Source organism: Panicum virgatum, chromosome 8N (genome assembly GCF_016808335.1).
Source record: "Panicum virgatum strain AP13 chromosome 8N, P.virgatum_v5, whole genome shotgun sequence".
Lineage (NCBI taxonomy): Eukaryota > Viridiplantae > Streptophyta > Magnoliopsida > Poales > Poaceae > Panicum > Panicum virgatum.
The window spans coordinates 17,272,896-17,286,717 of record NC_053152.1 but is presented as its reverse complement, the minus strand read 5'-3'; the positions used below and the strand labels follow the sequence as shown (position 1 = coordinate 17,286,717).

At 47.5% G+C, this 13,822-nt stretch overlaps 1 non-coding gene across 1 annotated transcript; it reads right to left on the bottom strand.

The window, feature by feature from the left end:
• Positions 1-3,019: 3,019 nt before the first annotated feature.
• On the bottom strand, positions 3,020-3,127 carry LOC120687038. The gene has a single exon (XR_005680541.1). It is a non-coding gene; the product is annotated as a small nucleolar RNA R71 (small nucleolar RNA).
• Between the last annotated feature and the right edge of the window lie 10,695 nt (positions 3,128-13,822).

Sequence of the window (13,822 nt, the reverse complement as noted above, 5' to 3'; positions counted from 1 at the left end):
AGCAAATGCACTTATGTTCCTTCGGCATGCTTGTCGCATTGCCGAGTTCCAAATACTCTTCCTCCGTGAAGAGGTCGGGTATGAACATAGGCATATCCTCGATGAAGGGCTCATGATCTGAGGACTTTGATGGTTCGGTTACTTCCTCTATGTGTGGTGGAGGTGGAGAGGATGTGGCCGAGAGGATTCGAAGTTGCTGTGTCTCGCTAGGCTGTTCTAAAGGCTCTGGTGGCTCGTCATAAATACCGGTGTATGCAGTGCTGTTCAGAACCTTCTCTAGGAGAGTTCTGACTTCAGCCACAGTCTTGTACATGACAGGTCCCTCGGAAGCCACATTCACGAAATGTGCGCTTTCCGATTTAAGGCCATATAAGAAGTGCTGCATAAGTATTTCCTCCGGCATATGACGTGGTGGCCCGGAGTCTACTAAATGCATGAATCTAGCCCAGGCTACTCTAAGTGATTCATCGCCTTGCTCGAATGATAGGAGCTGTTTCCGATGGGGAACCACTTTGGAGATGGGATAAAAGAACAAGCAAAATTCATCCTTCAGTTGTATCCAATCTCCTCCAACTCTCCTTGCCGTCTGGTTGTACCAAAATTTGGCTTCTCCCGTCAGAGAGAACGGGAATAGCTTCCATCGTAAGGTGTTTTGGGACATACCGGGTGTTGATGGCCATAAATTCACATTCTAAGCCGTCAACTTCTCGGAAATAACATGAGCTTTGCACTATGTTCCATTCATATTTTGTTTAATTCTAACGAGTTCCATGAGTTTTGGATGAGTTTTGCTTTCAGGAACAAATGTACATAAAATGGGCAAATTTGGGCAAAAACCCAGGCCGACCGGCCTCTCCTAGGCCGGCCGGCCTGGCACCTCCAAAGACACATCCTCGACTTTGAACCAGTGGCAATGTGGCACAATCAAGAGGCCCTACGTCTAGGGTTAAGTCTTGATTCAATTGGAAACACCAAAAGGCCTCAACACTCATCCAAAGGTCCACAAGATAGCCCAAGACCACAAGAATTCCGAGAACCCACTTCCCTGGAGACTACACAAGATAAGTGCAGAGCCTCGGCCAAGTTGGAGGCTGAGATGGGCCAGAGGGAGGCCGGCTTTTCTCCCCTAGGCCAGCCGGCCTATGAACTACAATGCCGGCACAAACCCAACTGTCAACCGACTCCAGGAGCTGATCAGAGCCGTTGTCCGAAAGGCGGCGGCCACGTGGCGGCACCCCCAGGCCGGCCGGCCTAGGGAAGGCTGGCCGGCCCCCACTTGGAAGCCTCTCTAGCTGGGACTTGGTGTGGAAGCTAAGCATAACCGCCATACCTGCTTTCAACCGACGCTACCTGCAGTAACCGTCAGTACCGACCTCAGGAGGCTATAAAAGGAGGCACCATCCCTCACTCAAGACACACACCATTTGGAGCTCTTCTTTTCCACTTGCACTTTCTAGAGTAGGTTAGTAGCTTGGGAGTTAGAGTCAAGTCGAGCTTGCTCGGGACTCCAGAGTCATCGGAAGTCTGGTATAGCTCTTGTATCTTTCTTTTGATTTTATTAATATAAGTTATCTTCTTCACTTTTTCGAGTTCAGCTTTACTTTCCGTACTCTTTTATTTACTCAAGTCTGAGGTTCAGCTTGAGCATGGATGTTGTCCTTTAACTTAGGCTATGTTATCTCTCTTAGTAATCGAGAATCTACCTTATGGGTTTTCTCGCCCGGACTAGAGTATCTCAAGTTAGTGCTCTAGGTTGAGGGGGATTTCTCTCGAAGGCCTCGAGAGAAATCCTAACACCGAGTGCAGACGTGGTGTCTGACCTTGGTGTTATTTAGAAAGTGTGTTCCACCCCACGAAACCGTTGTGGTAGTCGGTAGGTGGTGACAGCCCTATCCGTCCTTTGTAGTCCACCACGTTCGGTTGTTTTCATAGCAGTAGTGCAGGTTGACGTTGGACTCCCCTCTCATCCCTTTCTGAAGTCCTTCCTCTTCCAGCCGCCGAAGTAAGCTCTGCTTTCCCGAGAACTAGTTAGGTGCTTAGTCTGATCTAGAGAGGCTAGCTCGATAGTTCAGAAGTGTATCAGGTGTCTTATCTCACTCGTCATCCTCCCAGCTCTACCTCTCTAAGGTTTAGAATCTCCGTGTGTCACTCGGTCATTGCCTGGCCATTTATCTCACTACCTATCTGGCTTACCCCTGCCTAGTCAGTCGGTCTATAAAGCTAGTACGATTATCATTCAATTTACAATACTCTTTACCATAGTGCTTCCCTGAGGATAAAATACGATACCCTGGAATACTCCAAGGTGAAGTGCTACAGCGGTGATTCTGTGCGCTTGCAGAATATCTATTCTAATCGGGCATAAGAAACGCCAACAAGCATTTCTGGCGCCGTTGCTGGGGAAGCAATTGGCTAAAGATATCGTAGATAGTTTGATAAACTATATTAGTTTGTCGTCGCTAACCCTAGCGAGCTTACCATTGCTCTCTCCATCTTTTGATCGATGTAGAGCAGTGCATGACCGGTTTTGACCTACCAAGTAACTTCCACCCAAATCCAGAACGATTTGGGAGAAACGTGAGATGCCGCATTGTCCCATCTTAGAAGAGACTCACTTGGCCTATCAGTTCACCGTCTACTTCAGCATCCTCATCCATGGCAAAGACTCTTCGTCAGTTCTCTGCCTCGTCCAGCAGCCACATTCCTACTGGACTGAATGTCAACCAAGCCGGCAATGATGGCTTTGAGCTGAAGACTGGACTCGTGAACATGGTCCAAGCAAGTCTGTTCTGCGGAAAGGCATCCGAGGATGCCAATGCCCATCTCCAAAACATCCTGGAGGTGAGTAACACCATCAACCCCAGAGGAACTACTCTGGATGACGTCCGTCTCCGCCTGTTCCCGTTCTCACTGCTCGGGAAGGCCAAGATGTGGTTCTACTCCAACAAGGAAGCTTTCACGACATGGGAAGCTTGTTCAAATGCATTCCTTGCCAAGTACTTTCCAGTGGACAAGACCAATGCCTCCGGAATAGGATCACCGGAATCTAGCAGTTGCCAGATGAGACCATCCCGGAAGTCTGGGAGCGTCTCCAGGAGTACATACAAGCATGCCCACACCACGGCATAGAAGAATGGATGATCATTCAGAACTTCTTCCATGGCCTGAATCAGCAAGCCCATGACCATGTTGACGCAGCTGTGGGTGGTTCCTTCCTTTCCCTCGACGTCGCAGGAGCAAAGGCGCTGATTGACAAGATAGCTTCCAACCAAAGTTGGAAAGGAGAAAGGCAGCCAGCCCGTCCCAGGGGCGTGCATCAGATCGACACAGTCAACATGTTAGCTGCCAAGTTGGAACTTCTGATGAAGAAGCTGGAATCTCCGCATCAGGAGGTTAACTAAGTTTCGGAGTCTCGTATGACTTGCGAAACATGTGGCGAGACTGGGCACTCGGGCACTTCGTGCCCCTTAACTCAAGAGGATGCAAACTTCGTTGGGAGAAACAACAAACCCAACTCAGGATTTTGTCCTCAGTAGGGTTGGAACTCCAAGCCCAACCTCCCCTTCGGTCAACAATAAGGTATGAATTTCAATAACAGTTTTCAGCCCACATTAAAAGACCTAGTGTACGGCCAGAAACAAATCAATGATAACATTAGTAGGAAATTCCTTGCTAATGACAAGATTTTAGAATCTATGGCTGCACAACTAGAGGGATTTAATTCTGTTATTAAAAATCAACTGAGCTTCAATAAAATGATAGAAACCCAAGTAGCTCAGCTTGCATCTTCATGTCCTAACACTAACGCGGGGAAACTGCCCAGGCAACCGGAAGTACCCTCAAAAGAGAATGTTAGTGCTGTGACCACGTGTGGTGGTAAGTCCACACAAGAGCCACCTTTCCCAAACGATGCAGGAAAGCAGCGGAAGACCGTAACCGCTAGCGGTATCGATGTTGAAGATGAAGAGCTGGAGGAGGCCGTCAACTCCAACACACCTGCTACCTAGGAAGACCCCGTGGAACCCCCGAGAACTTCACGGGACTCTCACGACACAACTACCTTACCATTTCCGGAGCGGATAAGGAAGCCAGTGGCCGACGAACAATTCGGCAAGTTCGTCGAGGTAATCAAGAAGTTATATGTCAATATACCACTTCTTGACGCTATGCAGGTACCCACGTATGCCAAGTATATCAAAGATATTCTTGGAAACAAGTGGACGCTGCCCACCACTGAGGTAGTGCAGTTAACGGAAGAGTGTAGCGCTGCTATACTCGATCCTCTCCTGGCGAAGAAGAAAGACCCAGGCTGCCCCACCATCACTTGCTCGATTGGGGCTCAACATTTCTCCAATGCCCTCTGCGACTTGGAAGCAAGCATCAGTGTCATGCCAAAGCTAGTTTACGATAAACTCAACCATCATGCACTTGCCCCTACTGCCATGTGTTTGCAGCTACCGGATCAAATGGTCCGCTATCCCGCGGGAATAGCAGAGAATATCCCGATAAAAATCCGGAATTTCTTTATTCCCGTCGACTTCGTCGTGATCGACATGGAAGTCGACACCAAGAAGCCGCTCATCTTGGGCAGGCCGTTCTTGAGCACAGCAAACGCCCACATCGATGTCGGGGCCGGAGAAATCCAGCTCAACATCAACGGCCAGCAGGAGAAGTTCGCCTTCAAGCCGAAGGTCGAACAATGCAACCAAGTCAAAGAGGTCTGAAGGAAGAAGAAACCCGAGAAAGAGACAAAGAAACCCTCGCTTCCGAACATTGAAGCCCTCATTGCATTCGTGGAGAACCTGCGGATTCAGGAGGAGCTACGACTTCAAGAGGAAGCGATGCAAATCAAGCTTCACAATCAGGAGAATGCCAAACGTCGAATCCAGCATAAGAAATTTCTGGCATCACAGGAAGTAAAGGTCGAAGCGCAACCCACACCCATGAAAAGTGTGGCGAAAGAAGGTGTCGTTGCCCAAGACTCCATCCGGCGATGACAAACGAACTGAAGGAATGGAGAGTCCGGCTCCGGACTCAAAACCCGAGCCCTCGCCATGAGGTACGTGGTACTTATCCATCATTTGCATTGCATATAGGATAGTTTAATTTTCCTTGCATAATTTTCTTTTCAGCTTGCATAATCATGTTTAGAATTTCAACGAACCCACGTTTAAAGTTTGTAAATTTTGCATCAGTAGAACTTCACAAAAAATTTTGAAAATTTTTGGCTGAGCTCTAGGCCGGCTGGCCCCACCTAGGCCGGCTGGCCCCACCTCTTTTGCATTTGCCGGAAACCAGCAGGAAGCAGAGACTTTGATCAAGCATGAAGCAAGGGACAATGGGGCAGGCACCCATCGTGCCGATGGTAGGCCGAGCGGCCCCAGGGAGGCCGGCCGGCTCCTCTCCTCTGTCCAAGTCCCATCACAACCGACGGGGGCAGCAATAATCACGAGCCTAAGCACTAGAGCCTCGATGTGGAGCAACCGGCACCGCTCAGGGGGCCGACCGGCCTACCCCAGGTCTGCCGGCCTAGCCTCTGCGCGCAGCTATAAAAGCCACCGAGCCCGACGATCTTCGGTGCACCAGAAGCTTAGGTACTCATGATCCAACCCGAGCTCCTTAATCTCCTCTCCCTTCCTTGAGTTTCTTGCCTAATTGAGCTCTTTTGAGTTGATTAGGAGAAGAACGCAAGTGCTAGCTCGCCTAAAAACAAAAATTTGAGTAGTAATTAGTGAAGTTCATAAACCAGAAAACACAAAAATATTTTCCCTTCGTAATAAATTCATGGCGTGCTGAACGTTGAATGTTTGTGGTGGTTTAACGCCCCGCAAGAATGACTAACACCTAACGACTAATGACTAACGCTAACCCTCCTCTTAACTTCTTGTTTCCTTCGGGTATTGCTCGTGCTAACCTTTTGTAGGCATCATAATCACCCGAGCAAAAGAGAAGGTCAAGAAGGCGTTCTCGAGAAGGTCGAGAAGCTCGCGGAGTTCCTCTTCTTCTCGGGACAACATGTCTGTCGACTCCGGTCACCGCTCGCATGTATCCCAGGAAGAAGAAGAAATTCCCGCAGTCCCACGCAGCCGCTTCCACATCAGGATCTTGACAATGGTCGAGCAGATCGTCTACAAGAACGATTACGAGCGGCAAGCGCTCGAGCTACTGAAGAGGCAGACCTATGCCCATGCCAAGAGGTTTGAAACCCACTTCCTCATCTCGACGGGGCTTTTGCAAGACATGAACCAAGCCTTCACCGCCGTCGGATGGGAGAACTTTGCCGACATCGTCGAGCCAGGTTCGTACCTCTTGACCATGGAATTTCTTATGTCTCTTACCGTTGAAGAAATAAGCACTGAAACTAAAGTTTACTTTTGGTTCTTCAACGAACAATTTGAAATGACTCTCCAACAATTTAGTGTTGCTTTGGGCTTTAATAAAAGATGCATCTTCGACCCCAACACACTAGTTGAGCGCTATCAGTATGATCGCAGCTCTTGGTGGAGTGAAATTTCTAATGAACCCGTGAGTAGTAAAAACAGCATAGTTTCAATTCATAATCCTACTCTGAGGTTTCTTGCAAAGTGGCTCACCATGGTTGTGCACTCCTGCACAGACCTTCACCTCTGCAGCTCACCTGAGTTGCAGTGTCTCTACACTATGGCGAACAAGATTCGCTTCTCGCCCGTCCGAAGCATGCTTGCTCATTGGCAGAAGATGATTACGGCAAAGGCCCCATCGACATAACCCCACTGGTCACCCGTGTGGCGAGGTATGTCAAAGCGATGGAGGGCGCCAAAGTCACCTTCTTGCCTGAGATGGAGACGTACAGATACGAGGTCGGTCTTGAGCATTTTGTGCAAGGGCACATGATGCGGGAGGGGCCAGGAAATTCTATCTTTATGTGTTACCCCGGGTACGATAGGGAGATCGAGCTTCCATGCCCGAGACTCTCTCTCTACGCGGTGAAGAGCTTGACATTGCAGATGGAGAAAAGAGAACCCACACAACGGAGTGTTGCAGGTCCATAGACGAGGAGCAGGACATGGCACGGGCAAGCCGAAGTAGGTCCTTCGCGACGCGCCTCGGCCCAGCCGGGGCCGTCCACGGAGAACATGAGCTTCGAGGAGGCGTACGGGCACTACAACTATGACTCGTACCAGGTCGGCAATAGCAGATTCGTCGATGGACAAGGACCGTACTACCCCGCAGGTATGCATTCGTCCTATGGTCCACTGGTATGAGGACCCGATCCTTCGGAGCATTGCGGACCTTTCGAACCGCATCAGCATGCTTGGGACGCAGCAGCAGGAGATGCAGGACACGATGGCGCACAACACCAAGCTCACTCAGGAGAGCTAGGGGTTGACCTCCGCTCTGCAGTACGACATCTTGAGCGTCTTCATCCACCTTGGGCTGGACTATCAGTAGTCCCAGCCGTACCTGCCGTACCAGCAGGAGAACAACGTCGATGAGGAGGAAAACAACAACAACAACAACGAATAAATCCGCAAGCGCACGGAATACCGCTGTAGCATTTTACCCGGGAGTATACCGGGGTGCCATTTATATTTCTGTAGGGAAGGCGATGAGTGAGAGAGTATATAGATTAGTTAGTGAGCTTTATTTAGATTGGATATTCTCATGCATAAACAGGGGTAAGATAATAACATGGTAGGAGGTAGTGTGACACACACACGACTACTCTCTTGAATAAAAGAATAAAGAATACTTTAGGCCGGGAGCAAGGTAAAAGTCAGAGCTCGAGTTAGCTATGCTAGGCTAGCTATATCTACACTTTCTCATTAGTTAGCTTGTCAGAGATTAAACTACACAACAGGGAGATCGCTATCGAAGTAACGGGAGGAGCCCGTACACCCCGGCGACTTTATGTACCTCCTACCCCCCATACTGAACGTGGAGGATTATGAAAAGGCTCGGACAGGGCTGTCACCACCTGCCGGCTACCTCTACAAACCGTGGGTATAGTTGACATCCAGCAACTCTTAGCTAATCTAGACACCATGTCTACACTAGTAAGGGATACTCTAATGTCCCGCGCGGGGCCCCCACCCTCCGAATGGACAGACATCACACTAGAGCAATCATACGAATACTGGAACAGTTGATAGAGTTCTAAGAATGAAAGACTAACTATCATCAGCACAGGGCAATTATGCAATGAGATCATTGAATAATAATGCAACCATGACAAGAAGCATATAACCGACAACTCAGAATATACTTCAAGCAGATATCGGTAACCATAGTCTAATTCTATTACAAACGACTGAATATTACAAGAGAGAGCTAGAGATGAACCCATACCAGACTCTCGAGCAACACCGGCGACTCGAAGACTCCTAGACTCCTTCTAAACTCCACTAAGCCTAAAGACTATGCAAGGAATGCAAGAGAGGTGAGTGAAGTGAGATGTGTGTGTGTGTGTGTGTGTGTGTGTGTGTCTTATTCTCTACCCCCCCTTCTATTTATAGGAGGGAGCCACCGGCCGCAGCACCCCAAATCGACCTAGAGGACCATCTTGGAGGCGACATGTGGATAAGTTGAGGCGGTGGGGCCCACGGGCCTGGTCGGCCGACCTGCAGGTCGGCCGGCCTGCCCTGGCCGCCAACCGCCCCCAACTGCTGGGGGTTGGGCTTGTCTGGGCCTCCTTGTCTGATCCACGCTGGGGTTGGCCTATCTTGACTCGTTTTGCTTCGGTTCTTGGGCTACTTTCGTCCATTTGAGCCTGACTCGGTGCTCTGATATTTTCTGTCAGGCCAAAGTGTGCTTGTAACCTGCATATTAGCTCAAAACACATCTTGCATATTCTAGAAGGTAAAGTGTGGTTTAGGGACTTTATTGAATATAAGTGCGTGCAAGAAATGCAAACTCTCATGATTTTCTGATCAAGTTGACACCTGGAAATGGTCGTTAGTGAGCGTCAACAAGATCCCCCAAGCTATCCTTTGCTTGTCCCGAGCAAAGTAGGCAAAGTAGGACAAATCAGGTTGTTGATCAGAAAATCACTTTGACTCGTACCTTACCTGTCATGTCATAGTTTGAAGCAAAGAAATTCATCTATAAGTTTAAATAAGATGGTCAGCATACCTTTGCTCAATTACCTTACCCTTTCATGGGGCTTTTCAGCCGTCTCCTTGTCTTGGGCTGTTGAGAGTTAGAACGGTGCATAAAGTAGTACTTACTTGTTCATAGATCCGCAATCCATCTAGAGACACGTTTTTGAAAGATTTTTGAAAACATGGCAAAGCTCCCAGGATAATTCTCTCGAGGCACTCATCTTGTATTTCCTTACCAGGGCAGTGTTTGCCTTTGATCTTCCCTACTACTACAAGGCTTTGTGGAGCTCAAGGTAGGATAAAAATAGGGCACACTTGTATTCTATTTATTGTAAAGTCAAAGAGAGGATCCATGAAGAAACAAGTCATGCAATCTCGATCAAGAGGTGCAAGTGTATGAGTGGATGGAATGATGTATGAATACATCTTACTCCTTAAGGTGATGTCTTTTCTCTCTCGAATCATCCCTATCTCTTTTTTTTCTTTCTCTCTTTTTTTTGAGACATGGTTACCCCCTTTTTCTCTCTTCTCTCTTCTTTTTTTTGGGTCATGCTTCCTTGGCATGCCATCTTTTCTTTCTTCTTTTTTGGGGCAACCATAATCTGGCTTTATTTCAGGGATGTTCTACGAGAGAAATCACCAAGATATGGAGCATTTATTAATATGGAATGGATGGTGGTACTAATTCCCAGTGTAGGAATATAGCAATTGGATGGGACGTGTACATGCTCATGATCGAGAAAACATGAAAAGTATCTCACTAGGGTCACCCAATTTGACAAAACTCAACAGAACATCAAGCAGCATATGTATAAAGGTGTTTCATGGAGTATGACATATGGCTCTAGTAGGACATTGCATATCGCTAGGAAACTTGCCTTTTTTAAAAAAAATATTTTTGAAAGCAACTCCAGACTTCAAGCATTACTAGAACAAGCTTGCATAACCTTATTTACCATATCTAATCTCACAACAACTTAGACTCAGATCAAGCGTATGCAACCCACAGAACTTTCAAGTTTATTGGCATGATATTTGTGTAACCAACGAACATAAACTCAAGAGAATTCTTATTTTCAAATTAGGCACAACAAACATGATAGAGCAAAGCAAAACTCATCCTTTCAACTTATCAAGGGGAGTTAAAACATTCTTACCGCGCATCATGGAAAAAGGGAAATAAAGCAGTAAATTTTTATTTGGTTTTTAGAAGTTTTTATCAAATTTTATTGAAAGCAAATAAAGGATACAGTTGACTTAGGGGAGGGGACCTCCCCCAAGCTAGCTCTTGGTTAGGGTCGAACAGCAGGACCTTTCTCCATACCTGATCAGGTTGATGTCATTTCGTCCGTACCTGGAGAAGTAGTAGCGGTCAATGATGTCTTGTTCTTCTTGCGCCACACCTTCTTGGTCTTCTTTGGTGGCGTAGGCGGCGCAGGAACAGGACACTCGAATGCTGGGTAGACGATCTTCAGATCTTCCCATACTGTATTGGTGATGAAATCAGAGATCTTCTGATCATTTTCCACTGGCTCGGTTGGTGGAGTATGAATTTCCCAATCCTCCCAAGCTGGCTTGGAAGAAGGGTGATAGTCTTGATCATCCCAATCGGGCTCTGCCCATAGCCCTTGTTTCTCACTATCCTCATGAATCAAAAATACCTCTCTCTTGTTTTGGAACCTAAACTTCATGGTCTTTCCCATGGTTCGGAGGCTGATTCTTCCTCTCCCCACATCAATTCTGGCATTTGTATCCTTGAGGAATGGTCGCCCAAGTCTGAGCGGGATTCCAAGATCTCCTTCCATATCAAGGACTACGAAATCCACCAATATGTAAGTATTCTTGACTTTTACCAGTAACATTTCCACAACTCCTTCTGGATATCTTTTCGTGGAATCTGCCAGCTGAACACATATAGTGGTAGGGGACACTATTGGATAGCCTAACTTCTCGAAAGTTACCTTGGGCATGATGTTGACACTGGCCCCAAGGTCACAAAGGGCATGATCAAATTCATAATCAAAGATTGAGCAGCTGATCACTGGGGTTCCGGGATCTTCTCTTATTGTGGCTGCTAACTCGCCTCACGCACCTCTTCTTGGGCGTGTGAGCTTCTCCGCATAGCTAAGGGGTGTCCTGCTAAAGGGCTCTTTCCATATAGCATTGACAACATTCACACTTTCTAAAGTAGACTCGGGTTGCCCCGGGATCTTCCCTAGTTCAGCAGCAGGTGTAGTAGCAGCTAACAGGGCCAATTGAGTTTCTAGCACCTTATTGAAACTCAGCTGGTTCTTCATAGTTGTGGAGAATCCATCCATCTTGGCATGGATAGTCTTCATAGATTTGTCCATAGCGGCCAACTTCTTCTGAAGGGACTCATTAATCTTCGCTTGGTCGTAGACAAGATCTCTCAAGGTAGGCTGGTTAGGACCGAAAGAGTTCAAATTCCCATTACCTCCCTAGTAATACGGGCATGGTTGATTCCACCCCTGACCTCCTTGTGGACGAAACCCATTGTTGCCATTGAGGAATAAAGCTTCTTCTTGGGTTTCCGGGCAATTATCGCCCGAATGTCCAACATTCCCGCAGACCTCGCACGTCAAGCGAGCTTCCACGGCTTGAAGTGTATGCATCTGAGCCTTATCTTGGGAATAATCCTCAAATTTCTTGAGGAGGAGATCAATCTTCATAGCGAGCATGTCGGCCTCCTTAACGGAGTGCATACCTCGCTGACGCAGTTGGAGGCGATCATCGCTCCAACCTTGGTTGGAAACCATCTTCTCGATCAATGATGTAGCTCTTTCAATGGTCAGTGAGAAGAAAGCTCCACCCGCAGCGGCATCCACATGATCACGGGATGACTGTGTCAACCCGTTGTAGAAGTTCTGTAGAATGAGCCAATTGTCCATTCCATGGTGTGGACACGCTAGAATGTACTCCTGAAGCCTCTCCCAAGCCTCCGGAATTGACTCATTTGATGCTTGCTGGAAGTTCGAAATCCGACCACAAAGAGCATTGGTTTTGCCCGTCGGGAAGAACTTCGAGAGGAACGCCTTGGCACAATTGTCCCAAGTATCCACGGCAGCCTTATTAGCATAAAACCATTGCTTCACTCTCCCCAAGAGGGAAAACGGAAACAGACGGATCCGGATTGCATCTTGTGATACACCCTTGATAACAAAAGTAATGCAGAGCTCCAGGAACTGCTGGAGATGAGCGCTGGCATCCTCATTGGCCTTGCCACAGAATGGGCTGGCCTGCACCATCGTAATGAGACCCGTCTTGATCTCGAAATTCCCTCCTCCAGTGTTAACCTCGGGTCCGGTGGGGACCTGGCTAGCAGACGGAGCAGAATAATCATAAAGTGTCTTCTGGGCCATAGCTCTAGGAGCTGACGACGATGCGATGACTGGATCAACTGCCGAGTGTGAGATCTGAGGAGGTACGATACGAGGTTGAACTCTCCTCAAAAAAATAACTCTGGATTGGAATGAAAGTTTTGCGGCAAGTTGAAACCGGTCATACACTACCCTGTTTTCATATCAACGAAGACAAGAAAACAAAGCCAAGTTAGCCTGTTTAGCATGCGAATACCAATCTTGATTTTGTTCACAACTTTTATCTATATATTCCACTCTGTGCCTTCCCCGGCAACAGCGCCAAAAATGCTTGTTGGTGCCTACCAACGTCACCTGGCGATGACGCCCACAGACGCCAAGTTTGGTGGCAGTATTTCATGAACCACGAATAAATCCGCAAGCACACGGAATACCGCTGTAACATTTTACCCGGGAGTATACCGGGGTGTCATTTATATTTCCGCAGGGAAGGTGATGAGTGAGAGAGTATATAGATTAGTTAGTGAGCTTTATCTAGATTGGATATTCTCATGCATAAATAGGGGTAAGATAATAACATGGTAGGAGGTAGTGTGACACACACACGACTACTCTCTTGAATAAAAGAATAAAGATTACTCTAGGCCAGGAGCAAGGTAAAAGTCAGAGCTCGAGTCAGCTGTGCTAGGCTAGCTATATCTACACTTTCTCATTAGTTAGCTTGTCAGAGATTAAACTACACAACAGGGAGATCGCTATCGAAGTAACGGGAGGAGCCCGTACACCCCGGCGACTTTATGTACCTCCTACCCCCCATACCGAACGTGGAGGATTACGAAAAGGCTCGGACAGGGCTGTCACCACCTGCCGGCTACCTCTACAAACCGTGGGTATAGTTGACATCCAGCAACTCTTAGCTAATCTAGACACCATGTCTACACTAGTAAGGGATACTCTAGTGTCCCGCGCGGAGCCCCCACCCTCCGGATGGACAGACATCACACTAGAGCAATCATACGAATACTGGAACAGTTGATAGAGTTCTAAGAATGAAAGACTAACTATCTCCAGCATAGGAATTATGCAATGAGATCATTGAATAATAATGCAACCATGACAAGAAGCATATAACCGACAACTCAGAATATACTTCAAGCAGATATCGGTAACCATAGTCTAATTCTATTACAAACGACCGAATATTACAAGAGAGAGATAGAGATGAACCCATACCAGACTCTCGAGCAACACCGGCGACTCGAAGACTCCTAGACTCCTCCTGAACTCCACTAAGCCTAAAGACTATGCAAGGAATGCAAGAGAGCTGAGTGAAGTGAGATGTGTGTGTGTGTGTCCTATTCTCTACCCCCTTTCTATTTATAAGAGGGAGCCACCGGCCGCAGC